Here is a 14,681-nt window from a genome sequence, read left to right on the forward strand (position 1 = left end):
AAAACAACAAAAATGGATCTGTTGAAGTGGTCTCTGAACGCAATTGACACTATTTTTTCTACAAGACATTCGGGGGAGGAGGACCCGACCTGTGCTGCCGGGACGCATGTGATGGGTTACGTGATGGACTCATGGAGGAGATGGCAGGTCGTGTGCCTTTACATGCTTTCTGTGGAGGACGTCGAAGATGTGTACATATTCGGCTTGGTGGTGACCGGCTTTCTGATGTGTGGAGTGGGCACTTTGCTGGTTTACCGGAAAATCAAGAAAGTGGAAGCAGCTTTGATTGGTCCTTCCAGGCTGCCCTACATGATTGATTCCACTGGGAAGGCAGTGGCCGCGCAGTCGGCGGGGGTTAACCGCGCGTTGGAAAACATCTCGAGCAGGATTGCGGCCCTGGAAACCTGCTATGACCGTCTGTGAAGACCACATTCTACATTCAGATGCATTGAGAGCCACTCTGTTCTCAGAACTGTGGAATCTTTCAGGCGTTTGCTAATCTGGCTATTCATTTGGCTTCCCCAAATACAGCTGCACTTCAAGGTCGCTGTGATAAAACCTCCTCAGAAGATCAACACTTAAGCCTCGCTCCCTGGTCTTCCCCCCTCCCCTCAGCTTCTCCAGCTCTGTTAGAACTGTTCAGGACTGCTCAGACTGCGCAGGGCTGCTCCCTCCCCATCCAGGATTGTCGGACAAGGCCGTTGACGGCGCCAAACAGGCTGCCTCCGGAGTGTTCTGATAAACTGGTCCTTTCAAATCTCGGTTGTCGTCCTGTGTCCTTGTTTTTGTCTCTATGATTATTGTTTTTCTGTGCTGATGGGGATTTTTTTTTCCTCATTGCTGCTGTGTAATGCAGCAGCTATGAGGGTTTTTTTTTCCTCCTTTTCCCTTGTGTTTTGCATTCATATATATGTTTTATGTACCGGGCCGGCCAATGTGTTGTGTGTTGTGTGTGTGTTGTTTGTTATGGGTCGGTGTTGGTTTGCTCAGCCCTGCTGTTGACCAAGGCAGGGATGTACATCTGGAGCTGGTCCCCGGGCGCCTAATGGCGACTTCTGCTCCTACTGGCAATTAGGATTGGGTTAAATGCAGTAGACACATTTCATTGTGCAGGGAACATGTTCATGTTCTATATTGTGCATATGACAATAAATTTCTTTGAATCTTGAATCTTGAAAGTCACACACATGTACAAAGACGCCACATCACTTATTTTATTTATTTATCTAGCACACAGATCAACAAAAACAAATAAAAAGATCAACTTAACAGCATACTCATGTAGCTGAAAGGGTGCAGACAGAAGAAAAGCTTATAAACACCCACCCCTTATATGATAAAAAATAAAGAATGTATATATACACACACACACACACATACATACATACACACACACACACACATATATATACGAGGTCTGTCAATAAAGTATAGGTCCTTTTTATTTTTTTCAAAAAGTATATGGATTTCATTCATATGTTTTTACGTTAGACATGCTTGAACCCTCGTGCGCATGCGTGAGTTTTTGTTTGATCAAACTTTTTTCTAAACCTGTGAGACACATCGAAGTGGACATGGTTCGAAAAATTAAGCTGGTTTTCGGTGAAAATTTTAACAGCTGATGAGAGATTTTGAGGTGATACTGTCGCTTTAAGGACTTCCCACGGAGCGAGATGTCGTGCAGCGCTCTCAGGCGCCGTCGTCAGCCTGTTTCAAGCTGAAAACCTCCACATTTCAGGCTCTATTGATCCAGGACGTCGTGAGAGAACAGAGAAGTTTCAGAAGAAGTCGGTTTCAGCATTTTATCCGGATATTCCACTGTTAAAGGAGATTTTTTAATGAAAGACGTGCGGACGGATTGCAGCGTCGGCTCGCAGCCGCTGCGACGCTCCGCCACAGGAAAAACACCTCCGTTGGAAGCCTTAAGGACAAGTTGGAACATGTCCAGCTGTTAAACAATTTCTCAGATACTCACTCCACTGAAAGCCATCAAAAGCCGCCTGGATTTTACAAATGGTTATCAACATGGAGGTGTTTTTCCTGTGCCGCCGCACTGCGCCGGCTGTTCCCGTTAGGGGTCGCCACAGCAGATCAATCGTTTCCATCTCACCCTGTCCTCTGTATCTTCCTCTGTCACACCAACCACCTGCATGTCCTCTCTCAGCACATCCATGAACCTCCTCTTTGGTCTCCCTCTTCTCCTCCTGCCTGGTGGCTCCATCCTCAGCATCCTTCTCCCTATATACCCTGGGTCCCTCCTCTGCACATGTCCAAACCATCTCAATCTCGCCTCTCTGACTTTGTCTCCAAACCGTCCCACCTGAGCTGTCCCTCTGATATGTTCATTCCTAATCTTGTCCATTCTTGTCACTCCCAAAGAGAATCTCAACATCTTCAGCTCTGCCACCTCCAGCTCTGCCTCCTGTCTTTTTGTTAGTGCCACTGTCTCTAAACCATACAACATAGCTGGTATCACTACTGTTTTGTAAACTTTCCCCTTCACTCTTGCTGATATTCTTCAGTCACAAATCACTCCTGCCACCTTTCTCCACCCACTCCACCCTGCCTGCACTCTCTTCTTCACCTCTCTACCACACTCTCCATTACTTTGAACAGTTGACCCCAAATATTTAAACTCATCTACTTTCACCACTTCTACTCCTTGTAACTGCACTATTCCACTGGGCTCCCTCTCATTCACACACATGTACTCAGTCTTGCTTCTATTGACTTTCATTCCCCTTCTCTCCAAAGCATATCTCCACTTCTCCAGACTAGACTCAACTTGCTCTCTACTCTCACTACAGATCACAATGTCATCTGCAAACATCATAGTCCATGGGGACTCCTGTCTGATCTCATCTGTCAACCTGTCCATCACCACTGCAAACAAGAAAGGACTCAGAGCTGATCCTTGGTGTAATCCCACCTCCACCTTGAATGAGTCTGTCATTCCGACTGCGCATCTCACCGCTGTCACACTATTCTTGTACATGTCCTGCACTACCCTAACATACTTCTCTGCCACTCCAGACTTCCTCATACAATGCCACAACTCTTCTCTTGGCACCCTATCATAAGCTTTTTCTAAGTCCACAAACACACAATGTAACTCTTTCTGTCCTTCTCTGTACTTTTCCAACAGTATTCTCAGAGCAAACATTGCATCTGTAGTGTTCTTTCTCGGCAAGAAACCATATTGCTGCTCACAGATCTTCACCTGTTTTCTAAGCCTAGCTTCTACTACTCTTTCCCATAACTTCATGCTGTGGCTGATCAGCTTTATGCCTCTGTAGTTACTGCAGCTCTGCACATCACCCTTGTTCTTGAAAATAGGAACCAGCACACTTCGTCTCCACTCCTCAGGCATCCTCTCACTTTCCAAGATTTTATTAAACAATCTGGTTAGAAACTCTACTGCCATCTCTCCTAGACATTTCCATGCCTCCATTGGAATGTCATCTGGACCAACTGCCTTTCCACTCTTCATCCTCTTCATAGCAGCCCTCACTTCTTCCTTGCTAATCTCTTTTACTTCCTGATTTACTCTCACCACATCATCCAGCCTTTTCTCTCGCTCATTTTCTTTATTCATCAACTCTTCAAAATATTCCCTCCACCTTCTCAGCACACACTCCTCACTTGTCAGCACATTACCATGTGCATCTTTTACCACCCTAACCTGCTGCACATCCTTTCCAGCTCTGTCCCTTTGTCTGGCCAATCGGTACAAGTCCTTTTCTCCTTCCTTACTATTCAACTTCCTTACTATTCAACAGCTCGCAATATGCCTTTTCCTTTGCTTTTGCCACTTCTCACCTTACGCCACATCTCCTTGTACTCCTGTCTACTTTCTTCATCTCTCTGACTATCCCAAAACTTTTTCGCCAACCTCTTTCTCCTTATGCTTTCCTGGACCTCTTCATTCCACCACCAAGTCTCCTTGTCTTCCTTCCACTGTCCAGATGTCATACCCAGTACTGCCCTAGCTGTCTCCCTCACCACATCTGCAGTACTTTTCCAGTTGTCCAAAACTGCTTCCCCTCCAACCAGTGCTTCTCTCACCTGTTCGCTAAATTTCACACAACAGTCTTCCTCCTTCAGCTTCCATCATCTGATCCTTTGTTGAGCTCTCACTCTCTTCTTCTTCTTTACCTCTAAATTCATCCTACAAACAACCATCCTATGCTGTCTAGTGACACTCTCTCCTGCTACCACCTCACAGTCTGTGATTTCTTTTAGCTTGCATCTCCTATAAAGAATGTAGTCCACCTGTGTGCACCTTCCTCCACTCTTATATGTTACCCTGTGCTCCTCCCTTTTCTTAAAGTAGGTATTCACCACAGCCATTTCCATCCTTTTTGCAAAATCAACTACCATCTGTCCTTCCCCATTCCTATCCTTGATACCATATCTACCCATTACTTCCTCATCACCTCTGTTCCCTTCACCAACATGCCCATTGAAGTCTGCTCCTGTCACCACTCTTTCATGCTTGGGCACACTCTCCACCACCTCATCTAACACACTCCAGAAATCTTCTTTCTCCTTCATCTCACATCCTACCTGTGGGGCATATGCACTGATGATATTCATCATCACCCCTTCAATTTCCAACTTCACAGTCATCACCCTGTCAGACACTCGCTTAACCTCCAGCACACTTTTAACATACTCTTCCTTTAAAATGACCCCAACACCATTTCTCTTCATGTCCTCACCATGGTACAACAACTTGTACCCACCGTCGATGCTCCTGCTCTTACTTCCCTTCCACTTGGTCTCTTGCACACACAATATGTCTACCTTTCTTCTCTCCATCATATCAGCCAGCTCTCTCCCTTTACCAGTCATACTACCAACATTCAATGTCCCCACTCTCATTTCCACCCTTCTAGTTTTCTTCTTCTCCCGCTGTTCGTGGCAACGTTTTCCTCCTCTTCTTCGTCATCTTCGCCCAGCAGTAGCCCAATTTCCACCGGCACCCTGTTGGGCAATAGCACTGGTGGCGGACGTTGTTAACCCGGGCCGCGACCGATCCGGTATGGGAATTCGATTCTGAGTCTGCATAGTTGGGTTGGCTTGTTTTACGCCGGATGCCCTTCCTGATGCAACCCTCATTTATCCAGGCTTGGGACCGGCACTCAGAATGTACTGGCTGCACACCCCATGTGGCTGAGTTCTTTCATTACAAATTACGCTATTTAGAAAGTTATAAGTTGCCAAAAAACTTTACAGGCAGTTGTCTGTGACAGCAGCGTGTATGCTGCTGGATGCATGTTGCGTATATTGTCGTTCTGAAGAATATCGTAACTTCGCTCATGAGCTGAGGCGTTATAATGCACATACACAAGAACGCTACGATAAGGCACTTTTATATCTCACAATGTAAAAAATCATGATAAACAATAAACATGTTAATTTGTATGTTCATAAATCTTTGGATAATATCAATCCCTGCTGTTGGATTTCATTTCTGTAACGCGTGTGTATTTTGTAAACAAACAGGGAGCCCTGAGCACACTCGTCTCCTAATAAGAAAATGAGGCAGAAAATGAGAAGTTTCATTAATGTTGGAAAATATGTCACATTTTGCAAAATCTTAGTCCTAGACCTTGCAGCCATAAAGAAAATGGGTTCTATGATGGAGTCTGATATTTTGAGTCACATTTGAATTGGGATGTCTACTTTGCCGTTCTTTTTGATGGCATAAAAAGCCCTTCTTCTTCTTCTTCTTCTTTAATATTTATTTCATTCATTTAAAAGAAAAACAGAAAAGCAAAAAACAAAAGCACCACAATACCAGAATGAAAAGGAGCAGAAAGAAGAACAAGTCTTATGATTTCTGCCCCTTTTAACAATACAATCTTTCAATATACAGCATCATAGTCAACATTATTTAACAGATTGCATTTCTTTAACTTGTCACATACCACTGACCCATTTCATAATTATGACCATTAATTAATAGATTACATCACTGACAGGTTACATTTAAACTTAAGACACTCCAAACATTATTAACAGTTTACTTTTTTTTTTTTTTTTTTTTTTTCTTGCCTTGTCTCTCAGGTAATTTACAGCTTTGTTTAAATTGCTTGTGATGCTGATGTTTAATCCGAGGTAGGTATAGTTTTTGTGTGTTCAAGGGCCGTATTATCCAGGATGAAATTATATTTGCGCGACTGGAAGCTGGGTCCTTTTTGGAATATAATTTTTGTCTTGGTTAGATTCACTGCCCAGGTTTGGGAGAAATTGTGTAGAAGGTCAATTCATTGTTGCAGCCGTTTGTTGGTGGGAGACAGCAATACCAGGTCATCTGCGAAAAACTGGCATTTGATTTCTGTGTCCACTAGAGTGATACCTGGTGCTGCAGAATGTTCTAATAGATTTTGCCAATTCATTGATGTATATGTTGAAGTGGGCTGGCCTCAAACTGCATCCTTGTCTAACCTGTCTGCTTTGGGGAAAGAAGTCTGTGTGTTTTTGCCAATCTTAAAGGCGCACTTGTTTATCCAACAGTTTGGAGAGCAGACCCTTGTGCCAAGTTGAATTAAATGCATAATTAAATCTACAAAACAGGAGAATAGTTTGCCTTTGTTTTTGTTTATTTGGTTGTCAGTCAGGGTGCTGAGGGTCTGTTGTACGCTAATTTGGTAAAAAAAAACCAAACAAAAAAAACCATTTGGGATTTGCTCATGGCATTGTTCTCTCTGTCTCTCTCTGTCTGTTTCTCTGTCTCACTCCCTCTCTTAGCAATGAAGTCTGTAGAGTAGACGCTCTCGTACCTGAAATATGATGTCATGGTTTTAGGAATCTCTGCTCAACTTTAATATATTTGTCTATAAACCACATAGATCACCAAGAACCTTGTTCATTAGAATGCTGACACAATATGCAGGACAATTTAAGGACATTTGGGCATCCTTGAATAGTCCTGTTGGGCACGCAATGCTCCTGTTGCACACGCAATGGACTCTCTAATCTTTGTGATCTGATGAATGATGTTACAAGGCCCAGTGAGGCAGCAGTGCATCCCGCTATATGTCTGTAAATGAGAGTGACAACTACTTTAACACATGATTAATGCTCCACAATCTGATTAATGGTATACATATACCAAAGAAATTGAAGTATTGGGGAGAAATCCAGGTGTGTTAATCTGATTTCTCATAATCAGATAATGGTTATTATCTGATAAACCTTATGGGATTTTGCTGGTTACATGACCACTTAATAATCAGATAATGTCCAATGATCAGATAGCAACCAGATTTTTATGTGCATGTAAACGGGACCAATATTTCATCTCATATATCTATGGGCATGTTTCATGAAAAACTTATGTAAAGTTTTAAAATTAACAAAGCACCCTGGACTGTACCTTGAGCTCAAATGAGGGAGAAAAAAGGCACATGGAGTAAACCATACAGGAAATTGGTGTGAACACATAGCTGCCAGACTGGGGATCCCTGGCTGTGAATTCCCTGTTGGGATGGGTTCTGTCCAGAGGGAATGCTAGCCAATCTCCAGTCTTGTTTCCTGCCTGGGAACAGCTGCAGCCTCCATCTGCCACGTTGCGGTGGTGGCAACTGTGAGAGAAGCATACCCCCCCCCCCCCACACCCACCCACCATTCCAGTTTAGAAGACTATTTCCTTTGCTTTGAAGGAGGGGAATTTCCAGGTTTAATGAAATCAGCAGGAAAATGCACTGATGTATGAAAATACTCTATACAAGGAATTGTAAAAATATGTACAATATAATTACCTCTGCCAAGGAGCTAACATTTTGTATTTTCAGTGATTTCAATGAAATTTTGTGAGCAGATATATAATGTTCTGGAAAATAAGTGATTCAGTTTTGGAAATAATTAATCATTTTGAAAATAAGACCCAGAAGAATATTTGGCGCATAGCAATATTTTTCTCATAGTACGAATAAGTACAAATCAGGGTGAATCCCGGGGGAACAGCTCATATGAGCGAACCACAAAAACATCAAGCCGACAGGCAGGCGTGAATGAACCCACTGCGAGGGTTTCATGCACACAACGATGTTGTGCACGAGCATCGCATCCAGCTTGAAAGTGATCATCTGCTGACTGTTTTCGTTCTAACAGTGTGAATTACCACACATTTTCTCAGTGCCAAGTAAGCGGTGTTAGATGTTTGTGCGTGTCACCTGGAATTTGGCTGGCACCTGCCGCAAGAGGGATCGAATGGGCTCTCACAGGACACACTCTGTCTTTCAGCCGCTGGTGTGCACAAATCGTTCTAGCAACAGGTGTACGAGGCATTACAGGCAGTAGCGACATGTGTACAAGGCGTTGGAGACAGCTCTGATTTTTCACGATCGGCATGCAATTCCTCCTTCGTGCACTAGTCGACTTAAATCGTGTTATGTGTGAAGGGGCCCAAAAAGATGTGTGAGGATGTTTATGAAAGTTGGTGAGCTGATGAATAATATCCTAGAAAATGAGAGTTTTTATTTTGAATTGATCAATAACATATTTTGGACTTTGATAATGTTTTGTGAGCAAATGAATAATGTCCATTTATGTATTTTTTTTATTCAATCTGGAATATATTCTGGATCTGGGATCTAGAAGAACATTGGAGACATAACACAAAACTCAAAATGCTATGAATTTAGCTTGTTGACATTTTATGAGTAAATAGATAAATTCTCAGGAACAAGTCTTGATCGAAGTGAAAGTGGTTATTTTTGTAGTGGAGACTTCTAAGGATTAAGCCATAATCACAGAGGATGGAAATCACTAAAGGCCCCTTCACACATCACACAATTGAAGCTGACTAACGTATGAATGAGGAATCGCATGCTACTCGTGAAAAAACGGAGCCGCCTCAAACGCCTTGCACAGCTGTACAACCATTCACGCACATTAGCAGCTGGAAGAAGTACAATTAGAAATTGCAGTGATTTTTTTTTTTTTTTTTTTTTTATGGTGTGTGGTATTCCCCCCAGCAGCACCGCCATGTGGAGCTGCTGTGGTACATTCCAGGTGCTTGCACTGTAACGTGCATGCCTGTTCAACCAGGTGTCCCTCTGACAGCAGGTGGAATGTTTCATGGTTCCCTATTTTCATTTTTTGTTCGTGGATTTTCTTCCGGTTTCTGCTTCTTTTACCTGTCGTGTTATGTCTGAAGGGACCATTAAATACTTCCAATTCTTGAACTTGTGTAAATGTCAGGTTTCTTCAGACTGTGACATGTGATAATTGTTTTGAATTTTAGAACTTCAAGGGCCTGATTTACTAAGATCCCAGGTGATGAGTGCTAAACTGTGTGCACAATTCAACCATTTGATTGTTGAGGTGGAGACTATTTTGCAGGTGATTTACTAAGAGTAAATGTGCAATTAATAGTGGGTGGTAATGTAACATGGACATTACTATGTATATGAGGATTTGGTACACTAATGACCATAAGCGCAAAATGAAATTCAATGAGTCACTTCTGGGTTTGTTCCTTGTGCTTTATTACCTACACACTCTGCCACATAACTGAGCATGTTCACACGTTGGCAGATGCAGAAAAAGAATATCCAGTTTCAGGCATTTATTTATTTCATCAATATAATTTATGCACACTGGTGAATGGTTATACTGCATTGTGCTGACTGACTGCACAAAAATGCCTGGTCTCTGCATAAGTCAGAAAATAGCATAATTATTTTCCAGTTTAGTAATGTGGATGGAACAAGAATTTAATGTTTGAATTTGATTTTTTTTTTGTTTGTTTGTTTGTTGTTATAGCCAATGCATGAGCATGTTGACACACTGTCGGCTGTTTCACAGTATTTTCCACATTTTTTTAAAAGCACATGTTATGGCTTTGTACTTAAATATCTATTGGGGATATACTAATCTTTGTGTTTTCATGGCATAGAGTGCTGTGCAAATGAACAAAAGGAAAAAGAAAATCATGAAAATCTGTGAATATTTGGCGCTGATTGATCCCAAAATGTATTCGAATTTGGCACTATTTTGACTGTTACAGCTTGCCACTTCAGAAAATATGGAATAAAATAGTAGTAAAGGGTAACAAAAATGCATGAATTCACATGTATTTTTCATGTATTCTTAATCTTTAACATGTTAATGAACAATTTCAGGTGTCAAAGAAGAAGTGTATCCTTTGTTTGAAAAATAATTAGGGAAGACTTACAATAACCCCATTGTTATGTTTTTTTTTGTATAATTGCGTCAGGAAGGGCATCCGGCGTAAAACCTGTGCCAAATCAACATGCAGATTGCTGTGGCGACCCCGAGTGCAAACAAGGGAGCAGCTGAAGGGACTTACTTACTGTTCATAAATTTTGTAGCTGATAAGAAGTTGGATTTTTCACTTTTTCACATCCTTTCTTATTGGTATGTTATGCTCACTTATATACTTTGGAAACCTAGTTCATAAGTTGGTAAGTTTTTAATATAACTAATAATATAATATAACTTTTTTGATGTTTAGTGGATTAAGATTTTTGTCCAAAAAACTGTGTAGTGTCCCTCCCCCCTCTAGATTCCAGATGAGGCAATAAATCAGGAGATTATAGAATAAGGCAATAAGTCAAGAACGAGATTGCGAGTAGAAGCAGCCAAGATGAGTTTCCTCCGCAGGGTGGTTGGGTGCTCCCTTAGAGATAGGGTGAGGAGCTCGGTCACTCGGGAGGAGCCAGTTGAGGTGGCTCGGGCATCTTTTCCGGATGCCCCCTGGACGCCTCGCTGGAGAGGTGTTCTGGGCACGTCCCATTGGGAGGAGGCCCCGGGGAAGACCCAGGACACGCTGGAGGAACTACATCTCTCGGCTGGATTGGGAACGCCTTGGGGTTCCCCCGGAGGAGCTGGGGGAGGTGTGTGTGGATCGGCAGGTCTGGGCGGCTTTGCTTGAGCTGCTGCCCCCGCGACCCGACTCCGGATAAAGCGGAAGAAAATGGATGGATGGATGGATTATAGAATTTACAGTTCTTAAGTCTTATCATGCCTATGTAAAATAACATGCAACTTTGTAAAATAGTGAATATATTGATGCAGATTTATAGTGAAATGAGTTTATTTCCATCCAAATCTACATTGATACCTTAAATTGTAAGAATATAACTTCACAATAAAGCTTCACTATTGTGATGTATTTCACCATGAATATATCTGGCAAACCTTTAGGTTTAAACTCTTTAAATCTCTTTAAAAGTGGTTTGACTTACATCTGTGATTAAGGGGACAGACACTACAATATCTCCTATATCAGATGTAACAGATGTAAAGATGCAAATTATGATTCTCACTGTTATATATTCTTTATTTTAGTGAGTAACATGGCCAACGAGAATGACAAAAAGTTGAAAGAACGGTTGAAAAAGCGCAAGCAAACAGAAAAGAAAGAAAGACCCAGAGAAAAGACAGAGAGTGGAAACAATGAAAAAGGAAATCAAGAAAGGAAAATCTGGATCAGCATCCATGTTTGAAAATGAAACAAAAGAAGAAAATGTTAGAGAGAATACAGAGCTAGAACAGCCAGCAACAATGAAACAAATGCCTCACACAAAAGGCTTTTGTATAGATTTCAAATGTATATAGCAGGCAAAATAATTAAGTGGCCAGAAGAACATGGATTATACTTGACAAATAAATGCCAATTTAACATATTCTGTGGCATTTCTACAAGGTGATCATTTCAGAAGCAAATGTCTTCCAACTTTTTTAATGCAAACACATGCCTGGTAATGTAAAGGAGCTCATATAGCATGAAATAGAAGCTGTTGCTCCATAAATGTTATTTAAATATGAGAAAACCATGCATACTTGACAGAAAGTACCAAAATTACCATATTTTTCGGACTATAAGTCACACTTTTTTACATGTTTTTGCCGGGGGGTGCGAACTATACTCCAGAGCAACTTATAAATGAAAAATATACCAATAGATTTTATTAATTTACCGTAATAAAACAATTTTACGTTGACAGAGTTGCTCTATGTTTTAAAATGGCCACCGGAAATGGAAATGCAATGCATCATGGGCACTGTAGTATGGCGGCTGCCCTATAGGTCATGCTGGTCACGATAACCAGTCAGAGAACAGAACATTGGACACGTATTCCTCACCTCACCCAGACCCACCTGACACAGACAATGATTGTGAAACAGCGTGTGAAGCAGACGAACACAGTGCTTGCTGTTATTCCGGGAGGGCTAAAAAAACAGCTTCAACCCTTGGATATCAGTGTGAGCAGAGTGTTTAAATTGATGCTGAGAGCTGCGTGGGAGCACTGGGTGAGCAACGGCGGAGGATTAGCATCTGCACTTGGAAGGGGCTGGCGTCGACACCACGGGGAGGTCATGAGCTACGCAGGTAGGTGCTGCACGAACATCTGCAATATTATTAACAATATTATCATCTGAACTTTTCATGTTAAGTTAACATACCTGTATGTCCAAGCGACTTATAGTCCAGTGCGACTTATTTATGGTTTATTTTTCTTTATAATGGACATAGTGACTGGTGCGGCTTATACTCCGGTGCATAATTTTAAAGTTTGTGCTGAGATTTAGTCCCCAGAACTAATACAATCATAAAAATGTAGTGTCTGTCCCCATTTTTGAGTAAAATATCATAATAGTAAATTGTGACAAAACAAAAAAGAACTGTGCTGTAAAAATGTAGGATAGTTGACTCAAGAGCTGTTACTTCAAGAACCAGATTAATGATATATTTAACTTGATTTTGACACCTATGTGACCCCAAAATGTTGAAAATACTGTGAAACAGCCATGTGCATCCTGTATGCACAGCCATGATATCCTTCACAGACTCTGATAAATGCTTCTGTGTGTGGCCCACCTGTTATGCATGGAGATATTGATTCTTAAAGAAGCAAACAGTTAACTCTTTAAATCTCCCTTAACTCCTTAAATCTCCCTGTCATTTACAATGAATACTACTACTACTACAAATAATAATAATAATAATAATATTTTTTTAGATTTTATGCAGCCTCTGCTGGAATAGCAGTCTGTCAAGTGTATTCATTTAACCCAAGGTTTCAAACTCACAAAATTTCATACACAAGCCACAGACGGCTAGAATATGCATAAATAGTTAAAGTAGTTGATAAAACGTCCTTGCTGCTATTGTTTCTGTATGAAAATGTTGCTTTTTGTCCCACACATGGATGAGTCACGTTCAGCTCGTGAGTTTTAGTTATTGACCCGTTCAGATATCGACGTCGGACTTGGGAGGTTGGATGAAGTTGGGCGATAACCAAACGGAATGCTGACGGTGCAGTAACTATGCAAACAATGAGGACCCATCAACACAGAAAGCAAAACGGAATACGGACAATTTGAGGTTGTTGTCGTGATTCGTTCACATTTTTCAACAGTTTGAAAATTCTGACAAAGTGCCAGCTACAGAATCGAAGTTGAAGGTTAAACGATGTCTCCGAAAGTCAATGTAAGTCCAGATTTCTTGCTTCATTTTGGCTTCAATGTCCTTCGTTAGTGCCATGTGACCGGTGCTTTACGTGTTTTTTTGTATGTGATCAACCACACAAGCATCTTGTTGAAGAAAGAATCTTGCAGAAGAAAAGGATGAGGCCAATGGGACATCCATGAAACACCTGGCTGTAGCAATTCAATTGCTACTTTAAGCACATAATGATGACCCACAGCAATTCTGTTAAATTTTGGACCTGGCAATATACAGCACCAGCACATTATCCCAAAACACCATAATTTATGTTGTAAATAGACAACAGATTTGGCTGTACATTACAATTAATGCATTTAAAATGAGCAATCCGAGAATTCTGATGTCCGCCAATCCAGATCACCTCTAAAATTCAGCAGAGTCATCCATGCCATAATATCTATCTGTGGTGCAAATTTGGTGAGAATCCGTTAAGTAGTTTTGAGATAATCCTTCAAAGCCTATATAAAGTGAAATCTTGATCCATAATCTGGATTCGGATCACCTCCAAAATTCAGTGGAGTCTTCGATGCCCCAATATCTATTTTTGGTACAAATTTGGTGAGAATTTGTGAAGTAGTTTTGATGTAATCCTTCAAAGCTGATATAAAGTGACATTGTGATTCAGAATCCAGATCTGGGTAACCTCTGTAATTTAATGGAGTCTTCCATGGCCTAACATCTATCTGTGGTAAAACCCTTTGTCACATTATGTTCCCACTACAGCACAGCTGATACAATTTTTGGGGGGGAAGCTGATACTGTTGTGAGATCAGTTGCAGAATGAACCCAAAATACAGAAAGTAACCACAGTGTTAGGATTGTTGTCACAGTCACAAAGTGAACCCAATATGCAGGCAGCTGAGATGGGAGGTATAGTTAAACAATAGGTGATTTATTGTGCAAATCCACAGGCAAAACTGTAACGACAGAGGTGACACAGAAAAAGGAGGGACTAAAACAAAGACCGAAGATACAGGTGCAAAAAACTATGAGATGGAGTGCTTAATACTACAGTGAGGTCGTTAATTAGATGCAGGGGAGGTGATGGTCTAGTGGTTAAACATTGGGCTGGTGATCAGAGGATCCTTGTTTAAAAATCCCAGCCTGACCGGAAAATCACTGAGGGCCCTTCGGCAAGGTCCTTAATCCCCTAGTTGCTCCTGGTGTGTAGTGAGCACCTTGTATGGCAGCA

At 41.4% G+C, this 14,681-nt stretch overlaps 1 long non-coding RNA gene across 1 annotated transcript; it reads right to left on the reverse strand.

The window, feature by feature from the left end:
- Positions 1-761: 761 nt before the first annotated feature.
- LOC117502102 lies at positions 762-12,550 on the reverse strand. Its single transcript, XR_004558180.1, has 3 exons — positions 12,406-12,550; positions 10,840-10,841; positions 762-771 (listed from the first exon to the last, which is right to left on the reverse strand). It is a non-coding gene; the product is annotated as an uncharacterized LOC117502102 (long non-coding RNA).
- Positions 12,551-14,681: the final 2,131 nt, after the last annotated feature.

This window comes from Thalassophryne amazonica, chromosome 2 (genome assembly GCF_902500255.1).
Source record: "Thalassophryne amazonica chromosome 2, fThaAma1.1, whole genome shotgun sequence".
Taxonomy (NCBI): domain Eukaryota; kingdom Metazoa; phylum Chordata; class Actinopteri; order Batrachoidiformes; family Batrachoididae; genus Thalassophryne; species Thalassophryne amazonica.